General features: G+C 42.1%; 1 protein-coding gene across 2 annotated transcripts in view; it reads right to left on the bottom strand.

The window, feature by feature from the left end:
* Positions 1-804: 804 nt before the first annotated feature.
* Positions 805-12,362, bottom strand: part of YTHDC2 (YTH N6-methyladenosine RNA binding protein C2) — an 88,036-nt gene continuing 76,478 nt past the window's right edge. For both annotated transcript variants that reach the window (XM_066603075.1, XM_066603076.1), the window contains exon 32: positions 805-4,369. The gene's annotated coding sequence lies outside the window, so the exon portion shown is untranslated. The remainder of the gene's footprint in view (positions 4,370-12,362) is intronic.

Raw genomic sequence — 12,362 nt, 5'->3', positions numbered from 1 at the left:
ACCTCCAATGAAGATGTGAAGGCAGCCTGATGGCTCCTGTCCATGGGCGAATGCGTAAAACGCTGTGGGTCTCCCCATAGCGGTTTACGGATTTTATAAACCGAGACAGCGTATAGCTTCGACAGTATTGCGCATGGCTGCATAACACACGGACATGTGCAGTGTGACTATTTTTTAAAATTGTGTATAGACAGCATTTCATACGCTGTCCATACCAATGTATAGGGCTCAGGCTGCGTGGTACGTAGAGAAGTATAGCATGCTGCGATCTATTGCTCGTGCATATCGATATGCAGTATCTACATGCACATGTGCAAGGATCAATAAAAGTCTGTTGACTTTCATTGACTGCAATCACTGCATTACACGTGGCAGTGCAACACACATGTAATACATGGTGAAGACACAAGTCGTGGACATCTGCCCTAAGGCCGCTCTCACACGCACCGCTTTTTACTGCGATTAGCACGACATCCTGAGTGCCATGCTAACCAAGGTACTACGCTCCAACTGATTTTAATGAATAACGCCACGATTTTCGAGTGCTGTCTGTTCTATTCTTCAGCGTTCTCGCGCTTAACGAAACCCATTACAATGATGAGATGCGTTAAAAAGTGCTGTGACACGCATTCCAAAAAGCCTCTCGAAAACGCGGTAAAACGCTGCGGTTTTGAGCGGCGTTTAACTGAACACGTGAGAGTGGCCTTGAAAATGAAAGCTACATCCACCCTGTCTGATTGCTATAGGTCTACCTTTCAATAAATAAGCTGAACCATACAAAGAAAAAGTTGAATTAAGATGATAAACTTTGAAAATCAAACTTTATTGCATTTATAAACAAGTGTTTAAGTGCAACTAATATCCAGATAGAATGCAATGTACTGTAAGAGGAGGAATACTATACTTCCTATATAATATGTCATCTTAACATACTATATCTACACATACAAAATTCACCAATATTAAAGGTGATGATGGATATCTAAAGTATTTAACTTATTATTAAACTTACTGGAAAACGTTAGTTTCAAAAACTTTTTTTTCTTTTTCGAAACTTTGCTTTAGATATGGTCTAGTTTCAGAAATACAATGTACACCATTAGTAAGGCCTTATATGCCAAGAGGCAGTCACCTAAGGCAGTATATTTCAAGCGTAGCATAAATGGATGTATGCTACTTACTTTTCTAGGGTAGCACCAATAATGAAAAAATGAAAATAAAGTCTGAACCTTAGAAAATCATTTTACTAGGAGCTACAATGTACATCAAGTACTTAGAAATGAATTTGAAAACAAATCCATTTTTTTTTCTCCTTACTATAGGACTAGATTTTACAGGCAAACTGCGCACTGCTATAAAATGTATGAATAGTCTGTAGATGGAGGGGGGTGTATAGCAGCTTTAAAGCAGCTCTTAAGGGGAGCTACGTACTAATTTCACCAGTTTATCAAAATGGGAAAACAATGAAACATGGTAGTAAAAATAATGTAAAGATACATGTGCAATACATACTTCAGTGCAGTGTTGGGTCTTATATTTATAGGACATTGGTTAACGCAACAAGTAGAAGCAGAACATTGTACATTTACGGCAGGGGACAAAACTCTACATCGCACATATAGATTTTCTTGCCTTAGTGTTCTAAAATACATAAACGTTGTATTTCTATAAAATGAAACATAAAAAAAAAAATCACGTTAGAATCCATATTCTAAATAACTCATTAAGGCTATTTTCACACTATGCCTTCTGTGTATATTTACCATAACACCATACATTTAACATACTGTCCGGATTATCTTTTTCTGCATGGAATAACGTAGGAAACTGAGCTACTCTATGCAAAGGCACCCAGTGGGGGGAGAAAAAAAAAACACATGTAACACGCATGTATTTTTTGTTTTTTTTCCCCTAGTTTTAACACTGGCAGCCATTAAATGTATACTTCTGAGGTTTCCGTCAGAAATCCTGATGATAGAAATTTCGAACGCACACAGAAGATGTTATGCAAAAACAGCCTTATATGTGAACAATGACAAGTGCTATTGTAATGCTTACATAGGATATCAATATTGATGCATTCCATGTCATCAGATAAGACATAAGTAGATAAGCAATACTTTCTACCCTGTTTCAGCAGTGGTTCAGATATCAAAGCTTGAGCACCGCAGTTAAACAACCTTAGTTCTTCTACTTTAGTCACATTTAAATTTTTTTTAGAAGAACCTTTTAAAAGGGAATGTGTTATCAGAATATGACCTACTGGTTAAACCAAATTCTTATGCTAAAGGGAGCCTGTCATGTACTTTGTGATGTCATTATTGAGAGCAGTATTAAATGGGTTTTATCATTAGAAGAAAAAAAAATAAAAATAAATCAATACTTACCTATTCCTCCCCAGTCATTCTTCTTACCGCATCTTCTCCTCCCCGATCTTTCCCTGGCTCCTGCAGTCCCCCGGGTCAGCTCACCGCAAGCCAGCCAGATCCTCCTCTTCTTGTTTTGGAGCATCCATTCTCGGCATTCTTCTTCCGGCAGGTCAGTACAGGTTACATCACTAGTGACATAACGTTCACTGCCAAGTAAGGAATGCCGAGCTATAGCCAAGACTGCGCATGCGCACTGTCTCGCCGCGAAAGTTAATATACTACTGCAGACTCAGCGCACATCCGCAGTCTCGGCAATAGCTCGGAACTCCCTGCTAGGCTATGAACACTATGTCACTAGCGACGTAGAGTACATTGCCCTGCAGGAAGGAGACTGCCAGGAATGTACACTTAGTCACTGGAAGAAGAATCGGCCGGCTGGAGGTGATGTAACCTGGGGGACTGCAGGAGACCAGAGAAAATCTATGAGGAGGAGATGCGGAAAGAATACTTGCCTTTTTTTTCCCGGGGAAAGCAGCAGAGTGGAGCGCTGGCCATAAGTCAGGTGACTGCTGCAGCCAGAGTCAACAGAATCACCTTCCGTGCTCCTGGCATCAGCGCACAACACCCTCGGCACCATGATACTAGCAGTTCGAAATGGGACGCTGCAGCCTCTGATTGGCTAGAAGTCAGGTGACAGTTGTAGCCAGTGCTCCACTCCAATGCTTCTCCAGGGGGTTTAAAAAAAATAAAAAAATAATTAAAATATTGATTCTCTTGTTATTTTATAGCAAGGGGTATTTAAGAAAAAAAAACTAAAAACTTTATACTCAGACTACCCCAGTAAATATAGTGATGTGAAAAACTGTAAACTTATTTCTTTAAACTTTTGGTGATGTTTTAAGGGGAGGGGATAAGAGAGGCAAGTATAGATCATGCTGTTATTTTATAGCATGCTCCGCAATTAAAAAAAAAATAAAGCTGTTTTAAACTTGGATAATCCTTTAAAAACGAATCTTAATATCTGCCTTTTTTACGTCGACAACTAAGCCTAATAATAGTCTAACACGGCCTGTTCTGTACAGCATGGACTACAGATAGATACAAAAGACAGGAGATTACTCAATGACATATATAGGAAAGTGTTCTAGGCTTTGTGCAGAAGGTAGAGGAGGTGAGCTGTGACATCACCTATTGTCATGGATAGCTATACAAAAAACAGGTCCACTTCTGGTGACGTTATATTTAATTGGTGCCGTAATCAAATGGCGTAGGCAGGAGTCGCTCTGCAGTTTTCCAGTGTTATGGTGGAATCCACTGTTTATAATGCCAACAGCCTGCACAGCACTACCATGTAAGTCCAGAGATCCCAATGCTTGCAAGACTTTCACAGTGGGTTCCCCTAATGTGTGTCATTTTCACATTACATCTACAACTTGGAAGATATACCCTGTACAGCAGTGTTAAACATGCATGCATAGACTATGGTCCTACTTACAGTATAATATGTGCTTCCAATCACTTTATGATCGTCTACCTAATAATGCACTGACATGTATAGTGAAGCAAAACATTTTCATGTTTTTTTATCCTAAGTCTAGGCTGAATAAAACCCGACTTCCCTTTACTGCTATGATCTAGCCTTCCATAGCGTACAATCTCCAAAGGTCATTACATAAACATTCAACATTTACAACAGTGCAATTTGCTTTAGAAAAGTCACACAACAGTGTATTCTGTCCAGAAACATTAGATGGGCAAGCTTCCATAATTGAACCACCTCTGAAGCACATCTGCAATTATGTTCAGCAGCAGTAATTATAACTCCAAGGCCTGCCCACCCAGGTCTAGTGCATTTTAAATAAAGCCTTCTTATGACGTTTGTCCTTTTATAAACGAGCTGCTTGTAAACAATTACGTGCAATTAACGGAAACCACAGGAAGATCGTCTGATCTAAAAATCGTGCTGTTCCAAATATTCGGCCATTTCAGGATATGAAAACCTGTTTAAAAAAAAGAAAAAGAAAATGTGTTACTTTAGTAATACATGCAAGGAAAAAAAGAAAAAGAAAAAAAAAAGCTTATTTTTATAAAGGTTCTGCAATGTAAACATCAAAAAGATGTATGGATAACAGTATAGTGCATCTAACGGAATAAAAGCCAACTCTAAGCTTACCATTTTTTGAAAATCTACTGAAATCAATGGGGTAAAAAGGAAACGTTTAATTCAGTTTCTCTGCTTTAAAAGTGAAACCGAGAGATGGAAAGCCTTAGCGGAGGAGCCCTAGTGCAGAATGGAACGAGCCCTTAGATTCATTTACATACACTTAGTTGCCCGTCGTCTCAAGTGCATATTTTTGTATTTTTGTAGATTCTTTGTTTTTCATCCAAAGCTAAATATTAATCCCTTGACTCTAATGGGCATATATATACATGCCCTCTGAATGCACGGTTTGTATGGAGTGGGTTTAGGAGCAGATTCCACTCCATCACGGCCGGTGCTGGCTGTCTTTGATGGCTAATACCTGCCCACAACAGTTGCAATGACCATTCACACTGATAACTATTAACACCTTAAAAGGTTGCTGTCAAATCTGACAGTGGAATTTAAATGCCATAGGCCGTCTGCAGACGAGTGGGTCGGATCCGGCAGCGAGAATTCTCGGCGCGGGACCCGACCCGAGCACCTGCAGGGACGAGCGCGTACTCACCGGCGGCCCTGGCTCTTTCATGTGCCAGCTACCGGACAGCCGGCGCATGCGCAGACCGGAGCCGGCGGCCGGGTGAGTGATGTTTCTGTGCGGGGCTCAAAATAGGACATGCCGCGGTTTGTTTGCCACGGTCGTCTGTATAGGATTGCGTTTGTTAACACAATCCTATGCAGGCTTTCAGTGGCGGAAATCCGTCGGGAAATCCCACTGCGGGTTTTCCGCCTGTGTGCAGGCGCCCTTAATCAGTGTTCAGGGTTCTGAATGATCTCCTCCGTGAGATCACGATGTACCTTTTGGTTTTCATGGCAGCCTTTAGCCTTCTGTAGATCTCCAGGGCTGCCATGTATTTATGCATACTATGATAGGCCTGTGGCCCGTCTTAGCAGAATGTTTGCAGAAACATACAGGAGGCTTAAATTGAGGAGTGACTGGTACCCAACTCTCCGAGACCCTGCCAGTATAACGGACAAGCGACCATCACCTATGGTCACAAGGGGGAAGGGGGATAGCAGCGTCCACCGCAGGAAACCGCTTACAGGTGCCTCTATTTAGGCATTTTAAATATTTCCGGGCTACGGTATATTTTTTCGCTAATACGTCCCACCCAGCCGTGTGAATGGACGAGAAAACGCAAATTAAGCTCAGGACTTGATTGCATTATTTCTTCATTCACGCGATTTAATGACGCGTGAGGGGAGACTGCATAAAAACGCATACGCTCGTGTAAAGGGGCCCTTAAAGTGTATTATATCCTAATTAACAAGCAAATAAGTAAGAGAAATCCATCCATAGAGGGGTTAAAAACGCAACACTATCCTCTCATCTCCACCTATTGATTTCCGACACCTATAAATGACATGGGACATTGAAGAAGATCATTACTGTGAACAGACTGGAGGAAAATCTGTTAGTTTCCCCACGAGAATGCTGTTCCTGTCATTTCAGCTGTCAATGGATGCTATAATTGAGGAATAAAAGCCTTTTCAAGACACTGTGGATAAAGGCTCAAGCTGTAGACTGATATGTCAATACCAATAACAAGACTCTTGTTCCGGTTTTAAATTACATGATGAGGGCCTATTAACACTGTGCAAATCCCTTTCTGCCAGATCCTGGGTAAGGGGGCTACTTATCCTTGCCAGAATGTTCTCCTTGTCCTAAAACTGTGCTTTTCAAACTGTTCTCAAAAGATCAGAAAATATGGGCTTAAGAGTATGCCAAAAAGAGCTGATGGTCCTGCAGGACCTATTAATATGACTTTGTCTCCCTTAACCCCTTGAGTGGCGGGTTTCCTACCACCCTGTCGTGCCCACCAGGGCAGGTTTTTTAAAATGGTCTAATCATTGAATTTCAACTAATTTTGCAGTTGCGTCTCAAGAGCCATAACTTTTTCATTTTTCCATTGACATGACCATATAAGGGCTTGTTTTTTGCGGGACAAGTTGTGATTTTTTAAACAGGAGGGAGGAAAAAAAGAAATGGGGGAAAAAAGAAAAAAAGGGGCCATGTCATTAAGGGGTTAAATAATATATTAACTTCCTTCTCTGGGTCATTACGACGCATGGATACCACATGTGTGATTGTATTTTTGATTTTTTACAAAGTAAAGGGAGACAAGTGTTTTTATAATTTTTTTAAAATAATTTTTTAACTTTTTTTTTACATTTTTTTTTTGTCCCTTTAGGGGACTTCCACAGGGACCCATCAGGACCCCCTGATCACATTCCGGGGGTCTGATGGTGACAGCCCTTTACATGCTGCAGTGACAGCCCTTTACATGCTGCAGTCACATAGACTGCAGCATGTAAAGGGTTAACACAGCAGAGATCGGAGGTTTTCTCTGATCTCTGCTTTAAGAGCTAGTACCTAGCTGTCCTCTGATAGCCAAGCACCAAGCTCTCCCTGCCACAGAGACCATGGCTTGCTTCTGACAAGCCGATGGTCTCTATGGCAACCTGTAAACAAAGCAGGAGATTGACGATATGCCGGCAATATCTTCTGCTGGTTTTTCAAAGCCCTTGCTTTGTTCTCTGTGGGACTGTGCAGGCAGAGCACACTGTCACAGCTTGTGGCATTGTGCTCTGCAGCTCCCATAGTGATACATAGCCCGGAAATCTTCCGGGCTATGTCGCTATGAGCAGTGGAGCTCGTCCCGGAAAATTTCCGGGCGTGCCACTCAAGGGGTTAAAGTGACGGACTCCAAAGACTATGCCAATGTCCAAATTGCATCTAGAGCTGGGTGATTAATCAAATTAATTTCATCAATTCGCCTGTTCAGTGCTCAAGGATTCTGAATTTAGTCGAAATCACGGAATCAAATTTTACCCCCAAATTTAGCAGATTTGGAAGTAGATTTCGTTGGGGGATCTGCAGCAAATTTTACCCTGTCAATTTAAATCTGCTGCAGATCCACACTAAGATCTGCAATATACAGTGAAGATTCTGATGTGGATCTGCACCAAAATCCACAGTGGAAGATATGCGGCAGATTTTGTTGCACATCCGCACCAAATCTGACACCCCTAGACAGTTTTTATAAATGAGGCCCAGTATTTTTGTTTTATGTTGGATGATAGGCTAGCAGAATATCCCTGGTACCATATTCAGGTGACAGATCCACTTTAACCCCTTGAGTGGCACGCCCGGAAAATTTCCGGGGACCAGCTCCACTGCTCATAGCAACATAGCCCGGAAGATTTCCGGGCTATGTATCACTATGGGAGCTGCAGAGCACAATGCCACAAGCTGTGACACTGTGCTCTGCCTGCACAGGCCCACACAGAGCAGTGCAAGGGCTTTGAAAAACCAGCAGAAGATATTGCCGACATGTCGGCAATGTCCTGCTCTGTTTACAAGTTGCCATAGAGACCATCGGCTTGTCAGAAGCAAGCTGACGGTCTCTGTGGCAGGGAGAGCTGGTTGTTAGCTGTCAGAGGACAGCTAGGTACTAGCTCTTACAGCAGAGATCAGAGAAAACCTCCGATCTCTGCTGTGTTAACCCTTTACATGCTGCAGTCTATGTGACTGCAGCATGTAAAGGGTTGTCACTGCAGCATGTAAAGGGCTGTCACCATTGGACCCCCGGAATGTGATCAGGAGTCCTGATGGGTCCCTGTGGAAGTCCCCTAAAGGGACAAAAAAAAAAAAAAAAAAAAAACATTTAAAAAATTATTTTAAAAAATTAAAAAAACACTTGTCTCCCTTTACTTTGTAAAAAATCAAAAATACAATCACACATGTGGTATCCGTGTGCGTCGTAATGACCCAGAGAAGGAAGTTAATACATTATTTAACCCCTTAATGACATGGCCCCTTTTTTTCTTTTTTCCCCATTTCTTTTTTTCCTCCCCCCTGTTTAAAAAATCACAACTTGTCCCGCAAAAAACAAGCCCTCATATGGCCATGTCAATGGAAAAATGAAAAAGTTATGGCTCTTGAGACGCAACTGCAAAACTAGTTGAAATTCAATGATTAGACCATTTTAAAAAACCTGCCCTGGTGGGCACGACAGGGTGGTAGGAAACCTGCCACTCAAGGGGTTAAATGGACCCATTTAAAGAATGACATTTATTTTTATTATTCTTTAGTAGCCATTACAGCTATAAAAGTAAAGGTGTATGCAAGATTTTAGAAAAGATCTAGATAAGATTTTATTCTTATTGTTCAGTATTTCAGGATCTCCAGTATACAGTGGAAACCAGTTACTCTGTGCTGTAGATCGTCTAAAGTTTAGATTCAAATACAATAGATTAAATTTGATATACACAAAAACATTTAAAAATTGTATGAAAACTCTAAGGCCTCATGTCCACGGGGAAAATCAGATCCGCAGCGGATTTGTAACGCGAATTTGGGCTGCGGATGCACTGTAATTGTCTTTTATTTTGCATGCGGGAGATCAATTGAGCTATGTGCTCTGTGAGCTCCCGCACGCGTGATCCGCACCTAAATGGAGCATGTCCATTTTTTTTCATGCTCCAGAAATTTTTTAATTACCATCCGCGGGTATTTATCTACCCGCGGGTGGTCAATGTTTTCCTATGGGGCGCGGATCCGCGTGCAGGAAAAACGCTGCGGATTTTAATTCTTATTTTCCCCGTGGACATGAGGCCTTAGGCCTCAGAATCTGTCACGGATTTCCGTGGCAGATTCCGTGCGGATTTGCTTTAAGCCTCATGTCCACGGGCAAAAGAAGAATTAAAATCTGCAGCGGATTTTAACTCTTCTCCTGCCTGCGGATCCGCACCCCATAGGGATGCATTGACCACCCGCGGGTAGATAAATACCCGCGGATGGTCAATAAAAGTGATTTTTTTTAAAATGGAGCATGAAAAAATCTGGACCATGCTCCATTTTCGTGCGGGTCTTCCGTGGGGACGGCTCCCGCGGGCTTCTATTGAAGCCTATGGAAGCCGTCTGGATCCGCGGGAGACCAAAATAGGAATTTACTCACCCGCTCCGGTTCTTCCCTTCGCCGCGGCTCCATCTTCTCTCCGTCGCAGCCGGATCTTTTTTCTTCGGGCCGGCGCATGCGCGGGGCACGTCACCATCGTCATCCTGCGCATCTGAAGAAAGAAGATCCGGCCGCGACGCAGAGAAGATGACGCCGCGGCGAAGGGAAGATCCGGAGCGTGCGAGGGGTAAGTTTATTCTGATTTTTATGCCTCATGTCCACGGGGCAGGGGGGGACCCGCTACGGATTCTCCATGGAGAATCCGTAGCGGGCCTGATTTTCCCCGTGGACATGAGGCCTTAAATGGTATTTTTTTTGCATGCAGATATCCACACACATTGCTATCAATTTGATATCAAAGTGAGTGTAAATGACCGAAATGCACTTAGGCCCATGTGACCGAGCCCTATGTACAGGGCCCATCCTGCAGCCAAAGTGTACCACGCAGTCTTCCAGCAGTTGAAATGCTAATTCCAACCAGGTCCGCAGTACTTCAGGTACATTACAGGAAGTGGACTTGTTAGACATGAGGGGTGCCCGTCTTTTCTTCCGGGACTGGTACTGTACATTACAGGAAGTTGGCTCTCATCACTGTTGTACTGTTGTAAGTACTGTACCATGTACTGCCCTGCAACGATGCCATGGAAATACAAATCTGATGCAAGAGCTGGTGATACAGCAAAGAAAGGAAAAACCATCACCATGAAAAATAAAGAAGAACTAATGAAGAGATCAGAGAGGTGAAACTCCATCATCCATTCACAGAGATGAATTTTACGAGATGAAGCTAGAATAATGGAGCATGTGAAATGCTATGATTACTACTAAGCAACACAGTAGATTATTGAGATGGAAAGGCTTTTTACAATTTGGATAGAAGACCAAAATCGGCGTAATATGCCCATCAAACTTTCTTTAGTGCAAGAAAAGGCTTCAAGCCTTTTCATTGATTTAAAAGCTTTTTGTAGAGCAAGCCAAGGTGATTGCAATAAAGAATGCGTTGCAAGAAGGGGTTGGTGCAATTGCTCTAAAGAAATAGCACATTTGTATAATATTAAAATGCAAGGTGAAGCAGCAAGTGCCCGATTGCCAATAGGAGTGCTGCAAATGATTTTCCCAAGATATTAGAAAATATTATTGGCTATGGAAGTTAAGGCTGGTTTAGACACAACGATTATCACTCAAAAAATCTTTAGAGCAATAATCGTTGTGTTCTTTTAGAGGGCAAGGTAATCACCTTGCACTCCGACCAGAGGATGCAGAAGACTAGTGGAGTGTCCCCGCTTCTCTTCTGTGTCCAGCTGTTCCCCGCTCAGAGCGGCCGGCTGTTATACAGCCGAGCGCTCCGAGCGGGGTATGGAGAATACAGCTGGACCGCTCTGTTCTTCATACCCCGCCTGTCATCAAGTTGCGGGATACAGTTGAAACAATAGTATCAGCTGTATCCTGCTGTGAATTCCTGATAGCTGATCTTTCAGCATCCTGAAAGATCAGCAATCATTGATGGCTTAACGAAAACTGCACAATGTCAGTGCAGTTAAATACAAAGATTACTGCTCAAAAGATGGCTTCGAGCGAAAATCGTTCTGTCTAAAAGGGCCTTAATTTACCAGACTAAATTTTCAATGTAGATGAATCTGACTGGTTTCAGGAAAAAAATGGCCAAGAGGACCTACCTTTCAAAAGAGGAAAAAGTACACCAGAACATAAGACATCAAAGGACAGATTGACTTTATTACTTGGTGGTAATGTATCTAGGGATTTAAAGCTCAAGCCTTTGCTTGTGCATAATTCCCGAAATCCGAAGGCACTACCTAATGTCATTAAGGAATCTCTTCCTGTTATTTAGAGGGCAAATTCAAAGGCTTGGGTTAAAGTTAGGGTTTTTTAAAGAATGGTTTTTGAACCATTTTGTCCCTGCTTTTGAACGCTATTACTTGCACTAAAACATTCAGTTTAAATTCTCCTTCTTGACAATGCCCCTGGACATTAAAAGCTTTAGATGACATGAACCCCCAAGTAAAAGGTTATATTTCTACCTCCTTAACACCACATCACTACTTCAGCCAATGGATCAGGGAGCTGTCCGGGCTACCCAAAATGATGGGATGACCTTAAGGGAGTTCCGGAAGAATTATAATATTTATGATGCCATCAAAATGCTTGAGGTGAAGTGAAAGACAAATATGACAGGAGTTCGAAACCAATTGTGGCCCGTTTTCAAAAAAGACTTTCTGGGCTTTACAGATAACATCGCTGAAACCAAGCAAGCTGTGGTTGCCATTTGTAATCGACTGCAGTTGGACATCCATTGAATTGATATCTTAAGTTACTGAACTCCCATGACAAAAAACTAAGCAATGAAAGCCTTATGGAGCTACAGTAGCAGATTATAGCATTAAGGGAAGAAAACCAGGACCTAGAAACTCCAAACTTGAAAAAAAGTTAGCTGATGCTTTTCATCTTTCAAAGCAGGAATAGCAAAGTTGGAGGAGTAAGACTCTGATGCACAGAGGTTCACCAAAGTTTACCGTACAGTTAACGAAGGCCTGAGGGGCTATTTATGATGAGAAAAAGAAAAGCACTGTGGAAACCTCCCTTGTGGCCTACTTCAATAAATTAAAGCCAACAGCAGAATCAGACTCTGACTCTCTAATACCACTACCACACTCTCCAACAAGTCCATCATCCTCTACCAAGATTGTTTAACCCCTTCATGACATGGCCTATTTTGGGCAACGATTTTTGGCGCATTTTCATCTCCATTTTTCAAAAGCCATAACTTTTTTATTTTTCCGTCGACTCGGCCGTATAAGGGCTTGTTTTTTGCAT

Source organism: Eleutherodactylus coqui, chromosome 5 (genome assembly GCF_035609145.1).
Source record: "Eleutherodactylus coqui strain aEleCoq1 chromosome 5, aEleCoq1.hap1, whole genome shotgun sequence".
In the NCBI taxonomy this organism is placed as follows: Eukaryota; Metazoa; Chordata; class Amphibia; order Anura; family Eleutherodactylidae; genus Eleutherodactylus; species Eleutherodactylus coqui.
Note: the sequence above shows the minus strand (reverse complement) of the source record. Positions and strands in the feature narration are given on the sequence as shown.